This window comes from Rattus rattus, chromosome 2 (assembly GCF_011064425.1).
Source record: "Rattus rattus isolate New Zealand chromosome 2, Rrattus_CSIRO_v1, whole genome shotgun sequence".
Lineage (NCBI taxonomy): Eukaryota > Metazoa > Chordata > Mammalia > Rodentia > Muridae > Rattus > Rattus rattus.
In genome coordinates, this window is record NC_046155.1 from 191,986,703 (window position 1) to 192,006,901 (window position 20,199).

A 20,199-nucleotide genomic window follows, 5' to 3' on the forward strand; every position below is an offset into this window, starting at 1 on the left:
AAGGCTGGAAATGACTGTGGTTAATAGCTGCTTTGGTTGATCCTACCCTGTGAGCATTTTGCTAACTCTGGCCAAAGCGAGAGTCCTCTGTCCATCTTCTCCAGATCTGAGCCTGCCTTCACCTTTGCGGTTCTGTGTCCATCTGACCGTCAAGGAAACATCAGCACACGGGTTGATGGAGCGACATTTCCATTATTTCCCAACAACAGCAGAAGCATTCTCTTGGGGATCCCATGCAGAGGATATGAGGTCCTTGTGATCCCAGATAGGCACTAGGGAAATCAGAAGTGCTAAAGAGGCATCGTCTCTTCAAAGAGGGTGGCATATAACCTGTCTTCCACCCAGAAGGCTGGAAATGACTGTGGTTAATAGCCTGGTGACTATTGTGCTGTCTATGGGGCCAGGCCATACAGGCTCCCCCAGACTCTTATGTTTATCTCACTCATCCTCCATAGACTTTATCTTGAGCATTCTAGGTCAGGCTTTTTCTTAACAGCTTTTGTGCAGCCTTTCTTCCAGCACAAATCTTGGCTGTAACACCAAGCTTACCTCTGTCCTTGCCCTCTCCAAACAGTACATTTTGTATTTCTCTTTGCTACATTTGTCCCTTTTCATTGTAGAGTCATAGTTCCTAACAAACGTATAGTAGAGTCAATACTGGGCTGTCTTGAAGTCTTTACCACCAAAGAAATTAGTTCACTAGTAATTACAATACTAGCCTTGGGCAAGCTCTTAGGAAGTTCAAGGGCAGAAAGAGTCTACATTCTTTGCCAAAACATCACACTGATGGTCTCTAGCCCAGTTGCTGATATTATTTCCCCTCTGAAACCTCTTGAGCTGGGCCTCTGCAGTCCAACTGGCTCTAGCACTGTTGTCTTCTGAACGCCTCCCAGTATGGCCCATTATACTCTGCGTTTACAATGCTCAGCCATTTTTTTCTGGTCCACAGTTCCAAGGCATTTTGCATTACTTCAAAAATGATCAGGTCTGTCACACGAATGGCCCACCCCTTGCTACCAATTTCTGCCTTAGTTACTTTTCTGTTACGGTGTCAAAACACCACAACCAAGATGACTTATAGAAGAAAGAGCTTATTTGGACTTAGGATTCCAGAGAGGTAAAAATCTGTGACTGGATCAGAGGCATGGCACCCAGTGATAGGCATCGTGGCAGGAGCAGGAAACTGAGGGCTCGTGTCTGAAACCACAAGCACAAGCCAGAGAGAGTGAACTGGGAGAGGCTTGAATGTTTAAAGTCTTAACTTGCCCTTGGAAGGTGACCCATCCATCGACTTTCAATCCTCCTCAAGGAACACCACCAAACTGGGGACCAGGTATCCAAATGCCCAAGACGATGGGGCTATCTGACTGGAACTACAGCTGAAGGCCTAGTCTGAAAACCACCATTGAAGATCATATGGAGTAACTCTGATCAGAGTTCATCCTGTGCTCACACCCACTATGCCTAGGTTGTGCTATCTTTTTCCTTTCTTTTTCTCTTTTTCCAGCTAAAACTCTCTGGAGAAACATAGGAACTATTTTAGTACTCTGTCTTGTTCATTCTTTTAGGCCAGGTAGATAAAACCTCCTCCAATTTAATATGAGATTCTCACCAGAAAGGTGTCTGCTCTTCCTCTGCTGCACATAGGACCAAGGACCTTGAACCAAGAGAGGAGGGGAAAGCACACCTTAGACTGAGCATGCTCAGGCATTCACCTCACACCTACATACGCTCTCCTATGTGAATGTGTAAGAACTGCCCTATTGATTCCCTGGCTTCCTCCCTTCAGGCAGATTAACGCTAATGCTCTCTTTGCCATAAGAAGTCCATCTCTCTGTTCCTTTATCTCATCTTCTGGTTGTACTCATTGGTTTTGCACTCACCAGGACAGAGCCCTCTGCAACCAATCACACAGTTGTCACCTGTAAACATCCAAAAGAAACCCCTTCCAAGCCTGCCCAGAGTTAGTTTTGTATTGCCTCTAGTACCACTCACAGGATGAACACCTCAAACCAGAAGGATGCTTGTTAAAGGCTGGTCCCGTCTGCCCAGCAGAGTCATGCTCTCTCTTGAAGTTTGAAAGGTTTCAATAGTGTCTGTTAAGATCCCTGTTGGAAACCCAATATGCTTGACAAATGGTCCTGGCCTCGGGCCTCTCCTGAATTCCCCCACAAGGCTGAGCTTGCTTAGACTGTAGTGACAATTAAGGGATTTGTCTGTTTCCAAGTGCAGTGTAAAACGGAAAGTTTGCTAGCGCACCCCACCCACCCCATGCCCTCTGCCTCCTTTTCCCTTTCAATTCCTAGCTGAGGACACAACTGCAGGAATCTATTTCCAGGGCCTCTTGTGTGCGGTTGGCTACAGGGAGAATCCAGCAGTGCAGGCACAGCACAGAAACACCCAGAGTTCTCTCTGCTGAGTCCTGTGCCCTTGCTGCCTTCTCTGGGCTCTGGTTTTGACTCTGGCTGCTCTTTCTAGGAAAGTTTAGATTATACCACATTGCATGCTAGGACACACACACACACACACACACACACACACACACACACACACACACAGCTTCCCTGTGTTACTAGAGGTCAGTTCTGTGCATTCAACAAACAGGAGGAAATGGAGATACCAAGGTTTGGGCTTAGACTGAAGGGTGGATTCCACAAGAGTTCTGGAGTTGCTTCTATTGGTAAACCTTGCTTTTCATAAATGTGCACTTTTTCGAAATGTCAAGTTTCCATAAATCAGTGCCGTTCACCTTGGCTACTTTAGAGGCTTGGCAATCCTGGAGTCCTGATTACTGTATTCACAGGCCAAGTTTCTTCTTACTGCAGCCTGGGGGAAATACATGTTTCTTGTAAAATCTTGTCAAAAATCATTCCTTTTCCTGTGTAATGCCTAAAGACTAACAGCATAATAGCAGAGAGAGAAGTGTATGAATTTAGACTTGGAAAATGAGATAAAATCTGACTTTGAGGGATTAGCTTTCCTTTTATACCATAGTGTGTGGTGAAAATCAAGACACACTCATTTCCTTACTAAAAAATTCAAACACCATACATTAAGCATGTCTGTTTTCATGCTACATTCTGCTGAAGGATACATGGACACATGTACCATGATGCATACTTGGAACAGTATGTGGGTGTGTGGAGAAAGGCATGCAAAAATAACAATTGGGATCAAAGCAACAAAATCAGTGCAGAAACTTGTGTGTAGTAGGTAGGGATCTATTTAGTGGAAATAATAATAATATACAAGTGCTGAGCTTGGTTCCCACTCATATTCATTCCCCCAGAAGCCCAGGCTAGGTAACAGAGCTACGGTATAGTGAGGTGGAAACTTAAGGGTTCTTTGGAAAGTCTGTTGAATGCTGTTTTTCTGGTGCAAATGCGTGAAGGAACAATTAACTGCAGTGGACAAAGGTGAAAGACTAACGAAGACTCATGAAGGAATGTTTAGCTGAAGCAGACACAGGAGAGATGATGTTCTGTTAAAACAAGAATGTCTTGTTTTAAGGACACATGATGGATTCCTTGCTAACAACACTCATGTATTGGTCTGCCTTACATTTCATAGTTGAGCTGCATTTGTCAGGATTCCATAGAGAATGATGCGCCCAAAAACTTCTGGTGGGGTGCTGCTGCTTTGTGCCACTTCCTTGGGCAGAGTGGTGTCAGCTGGGATAGACACATGTACTGAGGCAAGACCCATGGAGGATACATGATGTTTGGAGGGTATAAATAGGACTCTACAGACAGTGACGCTGAGCGAGGCTTGCTTGTAGAGCTAGCTGTGCATTGCTTGTTGGTCTTGAGTCTTTGCTGATCTTTGCCTTCCTGAGATGGGCAGTAGCCGAGAACTTCTCCTGGCATCCCTCCAGGTCCCTCTTGCTGACTCGTGCTGAGGCGAGGCCTGAGGTAGCGCCACCTCTGCTGATTTGTGTTTGCTATCCTGACTCTACCAAACCGGACTACTGATGTATCTGTGAAGCCTTTTCCAGTGGATTGGGCTGACCGTGAACTCAACTGTCAGTTTCCAGATAACACAAATGGGAGATGCTCCAAAGAACCTCTGTAAACAGGTCCACTTCTTATATATACTTTCTTTTCCACTACCTCTGGTTGGTGGTGGGCTAAACGGTAAGTTAAAGCATTTAAAAATCATCACTAAAAATAGTTTGAAAAAAATTAAATTTACAGTACAGGAGAGAGACAGGCTAAAATTAGCAGTGTTACCAGAGAAACTGAGGGTCTTTTTTTGGGTTCTGAGTCTGCTAAAATTAAAAATGGAGTTGGAAGTAAGTTTAAGGCAATTTTATTAGAATTTGGGGAAAAACACAAGAGAACAAGCAAAGTGTAAATCTCATTAGTTGCCACGAAGGAGATGATAAAGATGATAAAAAGTCATGACTTTGAAGTTAGAACCCAAGAAACCAGGAAGGCTCAGCCAGGAAGATTGTCATCTTCATGAAGGAGGGGTTTCTAGAAGAATATGCTGTAAGTGAGCATTTTGTGGAAGCCGAGGCAGGATTAGAAGGTAAGATATCTGGGAACTCTAGGAAATACAGTGGAGATTCACTACCCAGACTCAGAGGAAGTTGGACATATGAAACTGAGGAGAGGTAACTAGCCATGTAGCAGACATAGAATAGAATAAACAGGATAAATAACTTACAAGCCAGTGGGAACAAGTCTAGTGTATGGCCTAGGCATTTTTTAAAAATTTTTATTAGATATATTTCTTTACTTAAATTTCAAATGTTATTCCCCTTCCCAGTTTCCTGACCATAAGTCCCCATCCCCTCTCCTCCCCCTCCCTCATATAGGTATTCCCCTCATACATCCCCCTTACTGCCCCCATATTCCCCTGGGGGTCCAACCTTGGCAGGACCAAGGGTTTCCCTTCCACTGGTGCCCCAACAAGGCTATTCTCTGCTACATATGCAGTTGGAGCCCTGGGTCAGTCATGTATAGTCCTTCGGTGGTGGTTTAGTCCCTGGAAGCTCTGGTTGGTTGGCATTGTTGTTTTTATGGGGATGCAAGCTCCTTCAGTTCTTTCAATCCTTCCTCTAAGTCCCCCCAAGGAAGTCCTGTTCTCAGTTCAGTGGTTTGCTGCTAGCATTGACCTCTGTATTTGACATGCTCTGGATGTGTCTCTCAGGAGAGATCTTTATCCGGTCCCTTTCAGCATGCATTTTTTAGCTTCATCAATCTTATCTAGTTTTGGTGGCTGTCTATATATGGGCCACATGTGGGGCAGGCTCTGAATGGCTGTTCCTTGAGTTGATGCTCTAAAGTTTGCTTCTATATCCTCTCCTGTGGATTTTCCCCCTTTTAAGAAGGAGTGGGGGCATCTGCATTTTGATCATCCTTCTTCTGGAGCTTCCTGTGGTCTGTGGATTGCATCGTGGTAATTCAAGCTTTTTGGCTAATATCCACTTATCAATGAGTGCATAACAAGTGTGTTTTTCTGTGATTGAGTAACCTCACTCAGAATGATATTTTCTAGTTCATTCCATTTGCCTATGAATTTCATGAAGTCATTGTTTTTGATAGTTGAGTAGTGCTCCATTGTGTAGATGTACCACATTTTTTTAATCCATTCCTCTGATGAAGGGCATCTGGGTTCTTTCCAGCTTCTGGCTATTATAAATAAGGCTGCTATGAACATAGTGGAGCATGTGTCTTTGTTGTATGTTGGAGTATCTTTTGGGTATATGCCCAAGAGAGGTATAGCTGGGTCCTCAGGTAGTGGAATGTCCAATTTTCTGAGGAACCTCCAGACTGATTTCCAGAGGGGTTGTTTCCGTTTGCAATCCCACCAACAATGGAGAAGTGTTCCTCTTTCTCCACATCCTTGCCAACATCTGCTGTCACCTGAGAATGACTAAGATAAATTTTTATCTTAGTCATTCTGACTGGTGTGAGGTGGAATCTCAGGGTTGTTTTGATTTGCATTTCCCTGGTGACTAAGGATGTTTAACATTTTTTTAGGTGCTTTTTGGTCATTCAATAATCCTCATCTAAGAATGTTTTGTTTAGCTCTCTACCTCATTTTTAATAGGGTTATTTGGCTCTCTGGAGTCTAGCTTCTAGAGTTCTTTGTATATTTTGGATATTAGCCCTCTATCAGATGTAGGATTGGTAAAGATCTTTTCCCAATCTGTTGGTTGCCGATTTGTCCTAATGACAGTCTCTTTTGCCTTACAGAAGCTTTGCAGTTTTATGAGGTCCCATTTGTCGATTCTTGATCTTAGAGCATAAGCCATTGGTGTTTTATTCAGGAAATATTCCCCAGTGCCCATGTGTTCGAGACTCGCCCAATTTTTTTCTATTAGTTTGAGTGTATCTGGTTTGATGTGGAGGTCCTTGATCCACTTGGACTTAAGCTTTGTACATGGTGATAAGAATGGATCAATTTGCATTCTTCTACATACTGACTTCCAGTTGAACCAGCAACATTTGTTGAAAATGCTATCTTTCTTCCATTGGATGGTTTTAGCTCCTTTGTCAAAGATCAAGTAACTATAGGTGTGTGGGTTCATTTCTGGGTCTTCAATTTTGTTCCACTGATCTATCTGCCTGTCTCTGTACCAATACCATACAGTTTTTATGACTATTGCTTTGTAATACTGCTTGAAGTCAGGGATGGTGATTCCCCCAGAAATTCTTTTATTGTTGAGTATAGTTTTTGCTACCCTGGATTTTTTGTTATTCCAAATGAATTGGCAAATTGCTCTTTCTATCTCTATAAAGAATTGAGTAGGAATTTTGATGGGGATTGCATTGAATATATAAATTGCTCTTGGCAAAATGGCCATCTTTACTATATTAATCCTGCCAATCCATGAGCATGGGAGATCTTTCCATCTTCTGAAGTCTTCCTCAATTTTTCTTCAGAGACTTGAAGTTCTTGCCATACAGATCTTTCACTTACTTGGTTAAAGTCATACCAAGATATTTTATATTATTTGGGACTATTGTGAAGAGTGTCATTTCCTTAATTTCTTTCTCTGCCTGTTTATCCTTTGAGTAGAGGAAGGCTACTGATTTGTTTGAGTTAATTTTATACCCCAACACTTTGCTGAAGTTGTTTATCAGGTTAAGTAGTTCTCTGGTGGAACTTTTGGGGTCACTTAAGTACACTATCATATCATTTGCAAATAGTGATATTTTGATTTCTTCCCTTCCAATTTGTATCCCTTTGACTCCTTTTGCTGTCTGATTTCTCTGGCTAGGACTTCGAGTACTACATTGAATAAGTAGGGAAAGAGTGGGCAGCCTTGTCTAGTCCCTGATTTTAGTTGTATTGCTTCAAGTTTCTCTCCATTTAGTTTGATGTGAGCTACTGGTTTGCTGTATATGGCTTTTACTATGTTTAGATATGGGCCTTGTCTTTCTGATCTTTACAGGGCTTTTACCATGAAGGGGTGTTGAGTTTTGTCAAATGCTTTCCCAGCACCCATTGAAATGATAATGTGGTTCTTACCTTTGAGTTTGCTTATATAATGAATTACCTTGATGGATTTCCATATATTAAACCATCCCTGCATCCCTGGGATGAAGCTTACTTGATCATGATGGATGATTGTTTTGATGTGTTCTTGGATTCAGTTTGCAAGAATTTTATTGAGTATCTTTGCATCAATCTACATAAGGGAAATTGGTCTGAAGTTCTCTTTCTTTGTTGGGTCTTTGTGTGGTTTAGGTATAAAGTAATTGTGGCTTCTTAGAAGGAATTCGGTAGTGCTCCATCTGTTTCAATTTTGTGGAATAGTTTGGACAGTATTGGTATGAGGTTTTCTACGAAGGTCTGATAGAATTCTGCACTGAACCAACCCGTCTGGACCTGGGCTCTTTTTGGTTGGGAGATATTTAATAACTCCTTCTATTTCTTTAGGAGTTATGGTGTTGTTTAGATGGTTTATTTGTTCCCAATTTAACTTTGGTACCTGGTATCTGTCTAGAAAATTGTCCATTTCCCCCAGATTTTCCAGTTTTGTTGAATATAGGCTATTGTAGTAGGATCTGATGAATTTTTTAATTTCTTCAGATTCTGTAGTTATGTCTCCCTTTTCATTTCTGATTTTGTTAATTTGGACACACTCTCTGTGACCTCTGGTTTGTCTGGCTAGGGATTTATCTATCTTGTTGATTTTCTCCAAGAACCAGATCCTGCTTTTGTTGATTCTTTGTATAGTCCTTTTTGTTTCTACTTAGTTGATCACAGCCCTGAGTTTAATTATTTCCTGCCTTCTACCCCTCCTGGGTGTATTTATTTCTTTTTGTTCTAGAGCTTTTAGGTGTGCTTTCAAGCTGCTGACATATGCTCTCTCCTGTTTCTTTTTGCAGGCACTCAGAGCTATGAATTTTCCTCTTTGTACTGCTTTCATTGTGTCCCATGAGTTTGGGTATGTTGTACCTTCATTTTCATTAAATTCTCGGAAGTCTTTAATTTCTTTCTTTATTTGTTCCTTGACCAAGTTGTCATTGAGTAGAGCATTGTTCACCTTCCATGTATAGGCCATCTTTCTGTCATTATTGTTGTTCTTGAAGACCAGTCTTACTGCATGGTGATCTGATAGGATGCCTGGGATTATTTCTATCTTCCTGTATCTGTTGGGGCCTGTTTTGTGACTGATTATATGGTCAATATTGGAGAAGGTTCCATGAGGCGCTGAGAAGAAGGTATATCCTTTCAATTTAGGATGGAATGTTCTGTAAATATCTGTTAAATCCAATTGATTCATAACTTTTGTTAGTTTCTCTACATCTCTGTTTAATTTCTGTTTCCATGATCTGTCCATTGATGAGAGTGGGGTGTTGAAATCTCCTACTATTATCGTGAGAGGTACAATGTGTGCTTTGAGCTTTAGTAAGGTTTCTTTTATGAATGTAGGTGCCCTTGCATTTGGAGCATAGATATTTAGGATTGAGAGTTCATCTTGGTGGATTTTTCCTTTGATGAATATGAAGTGTTCTTCCTTATCTTTTTAATGACTTTTGGTTGAAAGTCAATTTTATTTGGTATTAGAATGGCAACTCCAGCTTGTTTCTTCTGGCCATTTGCTTGGAAAGTTGTTTTCCAGCCATTTACTCTGAGGTAGTGTTTGTTTTTGTCTCTGAGGTGTGTTTCCTGTATGCAGCAAAATGTTGGTTCCTCTTTACGTATCCAGTCTGTTAGTCTATGTCTTTTTATTGGGGAATTGAGTCCATTGATGTTGAGAGATATTAAAGAATAGCGATTGTAGCTTCCTGTTATTTTTGTTTTTAGAGGTGGAATTATGTTTGTTTGTCTCTCTTTTGGTTTCATTGAAAGGAAATGATATTCTTGCTTTCTGTGTGGTGTAGTTTCTCTCCTTGTGTTGGAGTTTTCCATCTATTATCCTTTGTAGGGCTGGATTTGTAGAAAGATATTGTGTAAATTTGGTTTTGTCATGAAATATCTTGGTTTCTCCATCTATGGTAATTGAGAGTTTTGCTGGATACAGTAACTTGGGCTGGCATTTGTGTTCTCTTAGAGTCTGTATGACATCTGCCCAGGGTCTTCTGGCTTTCATAGTCTCTGGTGAGAAGTCTGGTGTAATTCTTATAGGTTTGCCTTTATATGTCACTTGACCTTTTCTCCTTACTGCTTTTAATATTTTTTCTTTGTTTTGTGCATTTGGTGCTTTAACTATTATGTGATGGGAAGAATTTCTCTTCTGGTCCAATCTATTTGGAGTTCTGTAGGCTTCTTGTATGTTTATGGGCATCTCTTTCTTTAGGTAAGGGAAGTTTTCTTCTATAATTTTGTTGAAGATATTTACTGGCCCCTTAAGTTGGGAGTCTTCACTTTCTTCTATACCTATTATCCTTAGGTTTGATCTTCTCATTGTGTCCTGGATTTCCTGTATGTTTTGTGCTATGAACTTTTTTGCGTTTTACATTATCTTTGACAATGTGTCGATGTTTTCTATGGTATCTTCTGCCCCTGAGATTCTCTCTTCTATCTCTTGTATTCGGCTGGTGATGCTTGTATCTATGGCTTCTTGTCTCTTCCTTAGGTTTTCTATATCCAGGGTTGTCTCCCTTTGTGCTTTCTTTATTGTTTCTATTTCTATTTTCAATTCATTCACCTGTTTGGTTGTGTTTTCCTATAATTCTTACAGGAATTTTTGTGTTTCCTCTTTAAAGGCTTCTACTTGTTTACTTGTATTTTCCTGCATTTCTTTAAGGGGATTCTATATGTCTTTCTTAAAGTCCTCCATCATTATCATAAAATGTGATTTTAAATCTAAACCTTGCTTTTCTTGTGTGTTTGGATATCCAGTATTTTCTTTGGTGGGAGAACTGGGCTCTGATGATCCCAAGTAGTCTTGGTTTCTGTTGCTTAGGTTCCTGTGCTTGCCTCTAGCTATTGAGTTGTCTCAGGTCTTTGCTTGTCTTGTTGTTTCTGAGAGTTACTTGACTCTTCTGTGGGCTTCTGTGTTAGCACTCCTGTAGAACTGTTTTCCTGTTTTCTTTCAGCCTTTTCTGAGAACAGGTGCTCTGATTTCAGGTATGTAGCCACTCCTGGAGACTGTCTTCCAGCTCTAGGCACGGGCAGGAATCAAAGTGTCCTGTCCATGATTGTTCATGTATGTCCTTGCATCCAGTGGGTACAGTTGGCACTAGGCAATTCCCTCTTGGGTCTGGACTGTGGGCAGAGGGTAGTCTCCTCTGACTTCTCAGGAGTGTCCACACTTCTGAGGGTCCAGCTCTCTCCCCCATGGGATTTGGATGCAGGGAGCTGTTTGGCCAGTTCAGTTCGGTCTTGGGCTAAGACCAGAACCGTGGGTCCTGGTGGCTGTCAGTTCCTGTATCTCTGTGTCCAGAGACACTGTGCAGTTTCCCCTTGGACCAGGGATGTGGGCAGAGGTATGCAGAGGTGGCAGTCTGTCCTGCGGTCTCAGGAGATCTACACTTCTGGGTAATCAGCTCTCTTCCCCCACAGGATTTGGGTGCAGGGAACTGTGGTATGGTATCAGTTCCTGACCTAGGCATTTTTTTAAATAAATAATAAGCCTCTGAGTTGTTATTCAGGAATTGGAGTGTGGGTGGAAAATCATGCAGTTATATTATGCTAGTTTTTATTAACTTGCTGCAAACTAGTGATATTTGGGAAGAGGAGACCTCAGTTAAGGAAATGCCTCCTTAAGATTCCTGTAGGTAGGTCTAGGGGACATTTTCTTGATTAATGATTGATGTGGGATGGCCCAGACCACTGTGGTTGTTTCTACTTCAGGGACATGTTTATGGATTGTCTAAAAAGCAAACTGAATAAGCCATAGACAGCAGACCAGTGAGCATCATTCCTCCATGTTCTCTGCTTTCATTTCAGTCTCCAGATTCCTGCCCCAAGTTCTTGGTTTGGCCTCCCTCAATTATGTAAGCCAAATAATGTCTCCCCACACCCCAGATTCCTTTTGGTCAGTGTTTTATCACAACAACAGAGAAGTGGGACAGAAATCAATACCAGGAGTGGGGTATTGATGTGACAGACCTGACCATATTGTTTGGGGGAGGGTTATGGAAGTGTTTGAAACTTGGGGCTGGAAAAATCATTGAGTGCTCAAAGCTTAATAGTCTGTTTTGTAGGAGCTTGGAAGGTAAGAGTGTTAAAAGAAATGCAGACAGTGGAGGCCTAGGGAATTTGAAAGCACCTCCAAGACTCTATTGGGACCATTTTATGATACATTTGAGTTAAGAATTTGTGGTTTCTGATCAGCTGGGTTTGAAGAACCAGCAGTGATGGACAGGATACCAAACCACTGGGGTGAAACCTTTTGCTTTACTGGGACAGTTGTTGATGATTAGCTGGATCTAAATAATGTGTTGTATTAATAAGAGACCAGCATCACTGGGGTAACATCTTATAGGATTTATTTCCTCAGACTCATCACACAAAAGCTGCAGTAGAAACGGGGGTGTGGGGCCAAAGCTATATCTCAAAGCTGTAGACAAACTTGGTAATATATAAGAAACTTCCACATGTAGTAAATATTCTTAGTTGTCAACTTGACTATATCTGGAATTAGACCCCCAAATGGAGGGCACACCTGTGAGGGATTTTTGCTTACTATAAAATATTCTAAGCTGGATCTTTGAAGTAGAAAGACACACCTTTAATTCAGATCTTTCAAGCTGGAAAGAAGACAGACATACACCTTTAATCCTGACCCTGAGAAGGGAAGAGACACCTTTAATCTGGACCACACCTTCTGCTGAAGCCTACATAAGAAGACAGAAGGAAGCTTTTACTCTGCCTGTTTTCCCTGGCATTGCTAGCAAGTCTATTCCTTCATTGGCATTAGAGCCTACTTCTTTGGGATTCCAGTGTGTACTGAGGGCCAACTGAGACATCCAGCAACTGCTAGATTCTTGGACTTTCTGTTCATAATCAGCCATCTTTGGATTAGCTGGACTGCAGCCTGTCAGTCATTCTAGTACCCCCCTTTAGTGTGTGTGTGTGTGTGTGTGTGTGTGTGTGTGTGTGTGTGTAGAAATTCATCCTCTAAGCTCTATTACTCTAGAGAACCCAGGCTTGGCGAAATAACTAGCTAGCATAGCATGCTTGTTTGAGGGAACACAGAGCTAGATCAGTTCATGCAGGAAGTTGGCATCAAACAAGGGCTCCTTTGAGCCATACCAAAAGTGTGGCTGCACAGAGCAAGCCCTTGACAAGGTGGCTGGAGCTGGATGTGGGCCTGCTGGGCTGGGCTGAGCATGGGTGGGTCCTGTAACTCACAGGAAGGCTGTGGTAACGCTCATCTAAGGAATCCTCCCTGGATCCCCGAAAAAACAAAAAGGTTGAAGAGAAGCTGCACCAAACCTTGGCTGCCTTCAAAGTCAGAGGTTTTGTCCCCCCCCCACTGCCCACAGTGCCAGGGGCAGCACCTGCTTCTGAGAACATGAAGACTGCTTTAACCCTGTTCTGTGCCAAGAAGCTGTTTTAGTCTGTGTTCTGAAATAAATGCCTTACCAAATTTTCCAGAAGATGTCTAGACATTAGATGTTCAGAAGCCTTGGCCCTGTTTACTCTACCTCTTTCTAAGGCTCATGCCTGAATGTGCCTGGGCTCAGAGTACCTGCTTCTGTGTTGGGTAAGAGCAGGGCACAGTGGTCCCACAGTCCCCTTTAAGAGCATGCCTCTTATGACTTCAACACCTCCTTCTAGGATACACCTTTTGAAGGGTCTATCCTTCCAACCTCAGAGACCAATCTATAACACATGGATGTGTGGTGGTGGTGGTGGTGGTGGTGGTGGTGGTGGTGGTGGTGGTGGTGGTGGTGGTGGTGGGCATTTACAGTAAGATCCCGTCTAATGAGGGTGAGGGTCAAGTTTGCATTGACAGTATTTCCTCTGTACAATGATAGTCTCCAAATAGGAAAAACACTGAACCCAGTGGCTCCTGGAGGAGTTAAACCTTGAATTCCTGTTGGCTTCCTTTCATCCCTTTTCAAGTAAAATGGGTCTTAGAGGTCAGCTTTGCAGCTGAAGAAGAGAGTATGGTTCTTCTCTGAGACAAGCCCTGGAAGTGTCCGGTGACAAACAGCACACCTCACTAGAAAGGCCCGGGAACATCTGGTGGCACTGGTAGATTGCCATCAGGAAGACCAATATCTACCAGAGTCCAGGAAATTGGAAATGAGGAGGGTCCACACCGAGAGAAGTGAAAAGAAACAGGAAGCCATGGATCTAAGCTGCTGCCTGCCATGTGGCACAGACTTCCACTGTAATGAGCTCCAACTTCCTTTGTTGTTGGAAGTTAGACATGTAAACACACGGTCTCCAAGGGTAGCTCAACTGCTCAGAACATTTGTTTGGTTTAACAAGGCACCAGGACCCAACCATCTTCCAACTCGGCCTTCCACAGAGCATGACGTTCGTACCGCCAACCTGGACCGTTTCTCCGAAATCCTGACATAAAAGAGAAGATCAAACGGTGATCGGGACCTCAGGGAGGTCCTTACATAAGGACAGGAGCATTCTCCCAGCAGGAAACCACTTTCTATTTTCCTGCTGTTGAATGACATCCAAGACAACCTCCCTTCCCTGCCTGAAAATGCATCTATGTCCAGGAGCAGATGTTCCTGGTGGCCATTCCCAGAAAGAGAGGGAGCGGTGTTTCAGAAGAATGCTGTATCTTTAAGCATAAAAATCAAGAGTATAAGTTCAAACACTAAAGTAGACACAAAGTATTTGGTAAATAATTATCTGTGAACTGGGGGCGTGGGGGAGCTCAGCATATCAAGGCACCTGTCACCAATCCTGATGACCTGAGTTTTCTACCTGGGACCCACACACAGTACAGGAGGAGAGAGGTGATCTACCTAGTTACACTCTGGCTCCCCATGATGTAGCATCTGTGCCCCTCCCCCAGCAATAAATAAATGTAATAAACCATAGTTAAAAAAATCTGCTTGGGGTAGTGTATTGTTACTTTTCTGTTGCTGTGCTAAAACCCTGTAGGTTGAGGTCATTATGCAGGTGAAGGCGGGTACAGGATAGAATGAGCCCTGCCATTGGATGAGAAGGAAGGATGAGCCGGAGAAAAGTTTTTTTTTTTTTCTGGGGCTGGGGATCGAACCCAGGACCTTGCGCTTCCTGGGCAAGCGCTCTACCACTGAGCCAAATCCCCAACCCCCGGAGAAAAGTTTTAGAGAGGCAGAGGAGGCAGGAGCAAGGAGGGGGAAGCTGAAAGAACATGGCGGTGGATGTTAAGATTTCTCTCTGCACATATTACAGGTTGTTATGACTATTCTTAAGGGATGGGTATGTACAGGTTTTTGTGTTGTCTAGATGAGCAAATTATATCTTATCAATTGGATCGGAGGACATTGCGTGATGTGTTCTTTCATGTGGCGACTTAATTGTGTTCAAGAGAGTGTACAGTGGCGGGACACACTGGGTCCGCCATGGAATTGAGATGTCTACGCCTGGCGTGGTGGAAACCAGCCAAGAGAGCTGTGAGTGAGGGCGGGGTGGCCTGACAGGTGCCGTGCTGGAATGGCTCATGGATAGCGAGTCAGAAAGTAGATGGGAGCAGCGTGGAGCCGCTGAGATCGCCAGTTCCAATGGCCCACTGGAGCCAGAACTAGTGGGAGCGTGACCTACAGGGTATGCGCAGGAACAGTTCACCATTTTTTATTTTTACTGCAACAAAACCCCATGACCAAGGCAGCTCGTAAATGGAAGGGTTTATTCAGATTTCTGGTTCCAGAGGGATACAAGTCAATCTTGGCAGAGGGAGCAGCAAGTCCTGGGCATGGTAGCAGAAGCAGGAAGTTGAGAGCTCACATCTTGACCCCAACCATGAAATAGAGAGTGGAAGGGGTGTGGCAGGAGGCTTTAAATCTCAAAGCCTGCTTCCAGGACTTCCTCTATCTGGCTGCATCACCTGACCCTTCCCTAAATGGATACACCAACTGGAGACTAAGTGTTCAAATACCTGGAATTCTGAGGGACATTTCTCATTGTCATGTGTTCCTTTGTTAGTTCTTCCTGGTGACTTTTGACCACACGACGCTAGACTCTTCTCAAGCAATTTAGGTTACCCCTTCTTGTTGCTAAGCAATCACATATTGCTCCTTCCCTCCTCTTTTAGCCCCTTAGTATCTGTGCTAATCAGACACAAATCTAAGAGAAACAATGGGAAAAAAAGATAGACTTAGTTTGGTTCATGACTTCAAGGACTAGGTCCACGATGGAGTGGATCCTTGGTTCCTGTGCTCCCAGGAGAACATCATGTGAGTAGGAACATATGGCTAAGGCTGGCACCTCATACTAGCCTGGAAACAGAGTAGAATCTCTGTGCTTGTAGCTTCCTCCTGCATCCCTTTTGTCCTGTCTGGGGTCTCAGCCTATTGGATGGTACCACACATATTCAGGTCTTTCTCCCTCATTGACTGACTCTCAGAATGACTCCAGATATTTCCCCACAAAGTGTACTTTGCTCAGCTCCCAGAGAGGAAAGAAGGAAGGAAAGAAATGTGGGGGAAGAAAGAGGGGGAGAGGAGAAGAGGGGGAGGAGAGGAGGGGGAGGGGGAGAGGAGGGGAGGAGGATGCTGCTTATGTTTACCTCTCTTTTATCCTTTTCATACAGACTAGGATTCAAGCCACAATGAGTGTTCATCCTCCCACCTAAATTAATCCAATCTAGAAATTTCTTCACAGGTATGTCCAGAGATTCATGTCCATGGTGATTCTAAATTTCATCAGGTTGACAATATTAGGCATCATAAGCATCTACACACATTTTAGAAAGACCATATGCAGTGCTCATTTCCCATATAGATCCATGGGTCCCCTTTCTCATTTCCAATCAAAGAACCACTGTCCAGTGTTTGAAGGAACAGGGCTACCAGATGTCACATCAATGCTGTCACAAGTCAAGCCTGCGGTGAAGTTGAGTTTGAGGTAACTACTGACCAAGTTGGTTGAGTTGAAGCTCAAGAAAAAGCGACTCTGACATGAAGGCATTTGTTGTCGTTACATCATCATGGCTGCTGTAGACCTGGTTGCACCCCTCCCCCAAATCCCTATGCATCAAACAAGAACTCAGCTTCTTTGACTGCTAATACCTAACGGCTGGGTTTCAGTGTGTTAGCACCAATTGTGTTTCTAGAGAAAACTCATTTTCCCCAAGTATTATCCCTTTTATAGACCATACCACTGATATATTTCTGCATGAAATTTCTACTATAATATGGGTTTTGTCAATTACAAATACTTTTCAAAGTTAAGACATGCTTTTACCCTCTTGTATTTCAGCATCTCATTTTCAGGACAAGAATGTTTTACAGGAATCTGAACATAGGAGTTTACAAAGAAATAACACACCTGTGGGGGAAGGGGTAATTGTTGGAAGAAAAGTAGCCTAGGATGATAAGGAAAAGCCCTGCAGCTAATCAGGAGACACAAGTTCTAGACCCCTGTGCTGCCACTGAGGAACTGTGCGATGCCCTGTAATCAGGTAACTTCCCAGAGCCACAATTTCCTCTTATGTGCAATCAGGGCTGGCTGTGTGACCTTTAGCCTTCCCTAGACAGCATTTAAAGAGATCCTAGCAACTTCGCATTTCTATTGTTATGCAATTAGGGCAACATTATAAACTCACCTCGTCGATTATACAGCTATTTGTGGTCAGTGAACAAACACGTACTATATGTATGCCATACCTAATGGACACTGACTGGGTTTATTGAAGCGCTAACATAGTCAGTACCCTTAAGTCTTCTATTTTAGTACCCACAGTGTAAATAATAGTAAAAATATACTGGCAAAATTGCCAAACGAGTAATATGCTCATATAACTTTTGTGAAGGAGAAAAGGCATCCGTGAGTCAGACCAATGATGGTTGTGGTCTGAAGCAAATCAGAACCTATGCTGGAGATTAAGAGATACATTTTGATTTGTATCATTATCATCGTCATCATCATCATCGTGTCTTCTATAGAATATAAAAGATAAATAATATAAAGAAGGGACACACAAGGGACAGGCAGTGGCCCAAAGAGAAGAGGGTACCATCTTTGTGAAGAGTTTCATGGCACAGCAGACTAGTATCATATTATAAAATGTCAGGCTTGGGATGGTTACTTATCATCTGTCCTCGGCCCCTTTAGTTTTACAGACAATGAAATGGGAGGCGGGTGGCGAGTGAAGTGCAGAAAGGATAGAAAAATAAAAAACCTTCCTTGAGCTCTCGTAGACTTGGGCTTGAGCCCTGACTGTGATTTTCTGACTCTGAACTCAGTGTTCTTTTTTTTTTTCCTGTACAGCGGAGTGTGAAGAGATACAATAGTATGGAAATAATCTTCCAATATCAGCCATGTAGAAGATTTTAATAAATTTTACTATTTAAAAAGAGATCCTAGCTTCTGGAATCTTCCCACAGCTTCGACATCACTACCCAAAGCCCAAGGTTTCTCTCCAAACTCACTCTGCCTTCCCGAGACTTGGACAAGGACAGCCCTCTCCTCTGCCCTCACTTTGCAATGCTTTTCCGGTCTGTACTGAGTTCCAGTTGTTGGATGTAAGGGAGATAGGCCTTAGTGTGAGGGTCAGGGGATGCTCCCCTCAGCACTGAGCATGGGCAGAACACAAAAGTCCAGGGCTCTGCCTTCACTCTGCATCCCCAGCCCCCTCCAGGATCCAACAGCGATGCCCTTCTTTTATGCACACTGCTCCCTGCTGCAGCGTCTTCCTGGGATTTGCTATGACTTGCTCCTCAGTTGACTGTGACACAGTGGCTGTCAGCCTTGCCCAGACTCCACCTAGACACCACACTGCTTACACACAAACAAACACAGAGACACCCAGTCACTCATGTGCACAAGGCTGAGAGCAGGCAGGCACTGCCCCTTGGTGACTCTTGACTCACCTCTCACGTCAGTGACTTCGGCCTTGTCCATGAATGTTCAATGTGCATTTCAGACAGTTTCCAGCTGCCGCAGGGACCCGGGATTCAAGGATTTGATCAAGGAAGGACCTCAGACAATGGCCATCCAGGTACATTGCAGTGTCCTCATGGAAGTGACAGAAAGCTATCGAGGTGTATATTACAGGAGGGTCGCATCTATGTGGGAGAGTAAGGAAATAGATTTCTGACAGTTTCATCCTGGGAACCAGAACTCTGAAGTATTATGTGGCTCAAGTCTGCAAGTGCATCTTCCTAGGGCATTACCAGGCTGGCAGAGCAGCCCAAGACACTCTTATACATTCTCTCTCTCTCTCTCTCTCTCTCTCTCTCTCTCTCTCTCTCTCTCTCTCTCTCTCTCTCCTCTTCTCCTCTCCTCTCTCTCCCTCCTCATCCCCACCCCTCCCTCCCTCTTTCCCTCCTCTCCCCCCATCCCTCCTCTTCCCCATCTCTCTCTCTCCCTCTCCCTCCCCTTCCCCCCTCTCTCCTTTTCTTCCTAGAACATGGGCCATAACCTAAAAATTACACTAATTGTTAAAGAATGCTGAGGCAGTGGTTCAAAACAGCCCCATGTTTCCTCATCATGGGACACAGTTTCCAGTCTTACATAAGCGCCCTTTCATCTCAGGCTTGTGACCAGGCTCCAGGGGCAAGCACACCACTACACCAGGGGATATGTGCTTCCTCTCTTAGGAACTCTGTAAACATTTTGGTCCTGAGTGACTGGCCATTCCTGCCCTTCGATGAATTTATTTTCTTCTCAACTGATGGGGCAAGGAGTGGCCTCTGCTGTTACCTCTCCTGTCGTGTCTTCTGCAGCTGCATCCAGTGACTGGGGGTATGTCGCATGGCCCCCTGTCTAGGTGTCACCACCTTCCTGGCAGCCTTCCATACTTGGATGTGAGTTCCAGGCTTGGCTTTTGCCGCAGTCAGCCAGCCACCCGATCGCCAGCGTCCAGCAAGCAGAGTAATGGAAACTCAGCTGACGAGTGGAAGACGCCCAATACAAATTTCCCTCTCTCGCCACAATTTTATAGGATGCTGCAAAAACGAACATCAGCACTTCTGCAAATGGAGCTGTGCTCTGACAAGCAGCCTGCCTGGTTGGAGGCTCTGAGCTTTCACGTTGTTGTTTTTGTAATGGTTTGACCCTTTACCAAGCACATTATGTCCTTGGAACCCTATCTCATGCCATAGAAGGAGGTTGGAAGGCCAGGGTTTCAGGAAAATCTCTTTGCTGCAACAACCAGAATTGTAAGTAACTCTTGGTACATTTTATCCTATGTGCACAAACACTGACCTTCTGTTAATGTTAAATCCCTGGCTGACTGAGCTCACTTCTAAGTGACAGGCCCAGAGGGAGGAAATGTTAGTAGCCAGTGACCACCTGTGTGAAAAGGCTGAATCCCTTGAGTGTTTCCCAAGCTCTTGATCACCTCAGGCTTCTCTTGGAAAGAACACATGACATGTAGGATTTTAACCTTCCTGTACTCAGGGTGAACCTCAGAGCTCTTGGGGCAAGACGATTTCCTTCCCTTAATCTTAACCCTTCTAGGTGAGACAGACATGACAAAGCTAGAAGACACATTGGAGTCGACACTGAGCTTGACTGTAATTGGTACGTTCTCAACCACATGCTCAAGCAGGACCTTGACTAGAGAGATTGTCTTGATCTGGAAGTAGGACTGAATGTTCACAATGTGACCTCTTAGTGGGCAAGGCTGGTGTATAATTATCTTTTCATGTGGTTATGCAAAAGATG